The sequence below is a fragment of the Falco punctatus genome (assembly GCF_963210335.1).
Source record: "Falco punctatus genome assembly, chromosome: 5".
Taxonomy (NCBI): Eukaryota; Metazoa; Chordata; class Aves; order Falconiformes; family Falconidae; genus Falco; species Falco punctatus.
The window spans coordinates 54,740,202-54,742,716 of record NC_137584.1 but is presented as its reverse complement, the minus strand read 5'-3'; the positions used below and the strand labels follow the sequence as shown (position 1 = coordinate 54,742,716).

General features: G+C 68.0%; 1 protein-coding gene across 19 annotated transcripts in view; it reads left to right on the top strand.

The window, feature by feature from the left end:
• Positions 1 to 2,515, top strand: part of EYA4 (EYA transcriptional coactivator and phosphatase 4) — a 221,513-nt gene that overhangs the window by 34,766 nt on the left and 184,232 nt on the right. For 14 of the 19 annotated variants that reach the window (XM_080388344.1, XM_080388349.1, XM_080388342.1 and 11 more), the window contains exon 1: positions 14 to 603. The exons of 1 other annotated variant lie outside the window; for it this stretch is intronic. The gene's annotated coding sequence lies outside the window, so the exon portion shown is untranslated. Of the gene's footprint in view, positions 1 to 13; positions 604 to 916; positions 2,511 to 2,515 lie in introns of those variants that run through there. 4 more of the 19 variants (XM_080388339.1, XM_080388345.1, XM_080388352.1 and 1 more) reach the window with 2 other exon arrangements.

Below are 2,515 nucleotides of genomic sequence, written 5' to 3'. Positions count from 1 at the left end.
GTGCGTGCGGGGGGCGGCGTGCCGTGCCGCCGCGGTGCCGGGGCCCGGCGGCGGCAGCGCAGGCGTGTTGAGCGGGGCGGCGGGCGGGCAGCGGGGCACCGGGCTCCCGCGCCGAGCATCGGCCGGCACCGGGCGCAGCCCCTCCCGGCACAAGTGCAAAGCGGCGCCCCGGGGCAGCGCTGGCCCCTGCGCCCCTCGCCCCCGCTCCCGGGACGACCTCTCTGGGCGGCAGGGGGTTACCTTTGCTTAGCAAAGCCCCGTCCCTTGTCAGGGAAACTTTCTCCGTGCCTCTGCGTGAGGCGCAACTAGTCGCACTCGCTGAAGTGCGGGAGTGTTTGGCTTCTCCCGTACCAGCCTCCTCCTCCATCTATCCCCCCCGCCCTGAGGCTCCCCTCCCGTTTTCCTCCGAGTTGCGCTTTATTTGTGTGTGGAGAAAGGAGGGGGGCGACGACGGCGGGGGGGGACGGGACTTGTGGAGGGGATGTCCTGTTTTTGCCAGAGGAACAGTGCAAAAGGGGAACCTCGTCTCGGAGAAGGTACGAGAATAAATAAATAAGGAGCAGACCTAAAATAAAGGTAGCGGCATATCCCGGCAGCAAGAAGGTGAGTGTCTGAGTCCCCCGTCCCCGAGCCTCCCTCCCATCCCTTCTGCCCGGAGGTGGGGGAAGCCGCTTCCCCGCCGCATGTGCATGTGTCCGCGAGATGGGTGTGTGCGTGCGCTTGTGTTCAGGGTGTATTTAGTATTGTTCTCTTCTTGGTCCGATGACCAAAAAAACAGTTGCTGTAAAACAAACGTGATGGCAAGGAGCAGCGGAGCCGTCCGTCGCGGGGCAGAGACGGTCTTTCGACCCGGGCCCCACGCGAGTTTAGCTGGAAACCCCCCCCGGTCCCCGGTGCGGACGGGGTGACTTTTTGCCCGGCCAGCGGGACTTTATGGCTCTCTCCAGGTGTACGGTCGCTGCCGTTTTGCCCTCACTCCTCTTCGACTGACTGTTGCCGTAGCTGCTGGGGTCAGCCCCGAGACAGGCGCAAGCCCTGCCGGCTGCCGTCGCATTGTTCCCCGCTTGCGCCTCCCGCCCACCCCGCAGCGGCGGAAATGGGGGGCCCGGGTGCGCCCCGCGAGCAGCCGGGGGATGCCGGCCCGCCGGGGCGAGGCGGGGGCAGGCCGGGCGGGAGGGCTCTGCCTGCCGGCGGGTTGCCGAGCCGCCCGCCCGCGCTTGTGTGGGCCGGGGCTGGAGCGGGCGCCGAGGCCGGCGGCGGCTGTACCGGACGCTGGGGGAAAACAAGTTTTCTGGCGGTGGGGAGCCCCCCCGGGCGGAGCGGCACGAATACACGCAGGGGTGGTAGCGAACCCCTTCCCGGAACACCCGTTTCTGCCAGCGAGGCAAGGGTTTGGGCAGCGCGGGCCGCCGGGCAGCTCGGCCGGGATCCGCCAGCGCCCGCGGCGGCGGCAGCGGCGGAGGAGGTCGGTTCCCCGCCCGCCCTCGGGCCCCGCTATGCCCCAGCCGGCGGCAGCGCCCGAGGTCCCCCCGGCTGCCTTCCCCGGGGCGGAGCGCCGCGGGCGGCGGCGTTTGCGGTGCCGGCGGACGGGGCAGGCTGCCTGCCGGCCGGCAGCCACCGGGGCTAGTGCAGCCGCTTTCCAGGCGGTCGAGAGGAGCGGGGATAGAGCTACCCGTTGTTTTTGTTCCTCGCTGTTTCCTCTCCCGGAGGGATCCCTCCTGCCCTTCCCCTCCCCCGCGCCGGCTTGTTTTTCTTGCGGTTTAAAGACAAAACGGTGCGTTTTCGGGTTGTCCCACCTCGCCCCCGCCCCCGCCGCGGGTCCCCGCTGCCGCCGGCGGACCGAGGCACGGGAAAGCCCCGGCGCGGGGGTCCCGGCGGCGGTGCGGGGTCTTCTGTTTTGGTTTGAAAGCGTTTCCACGTGGGGCAGCCTGTGAGTGAGTGTGTGTGTGTGTGTGTGTGTGTGTGTGTGTGTGTGCGCGTACTTGATCCGTGAGGCGGTAACAGGATTCTCCGTGTTCAAACCCAGTGGGCTGCTGGCCATTAATTTGCCTCTCCGGCTGTCATTACAGACGCTTCCAAAATCAGATACCGGCGCAGAACCGCCGGCCGGGTTTCACTGGGCTCCGGCAGTGGCGGTGCCCGAGCCGCGGGGGCCCCGCGCCGTGCCCGAGCGGCGGGGGGTGCCCCGGGGCCGCCGCCCGGCACCCACCGGCGGGGCAGCCGCGAGCAGCGGGAGCGGGATCCCGGGGCAGCGCCGCTGCCAATCGCGAGTTGGCATCTAAAGTTTCATTTACATTTATGAAAATGCCGCTAAGAGCCAAGTAGGTACGGCGCTGCCTTCCCGTTATCCCGCGGGCAGGATTTAAAGCGGAGCACACGGAGGGACACGGTTATCTCGCGAGTGGCGGTGTGAAGTAGCTGGTATTTCCAAAAATTCCGGGAGGCACGCCGTACCAGACAAGGGAGCGCCTTGGCCGATGCGGGTTTAAGCATGAAGTCATGCTGGAACCGTAAG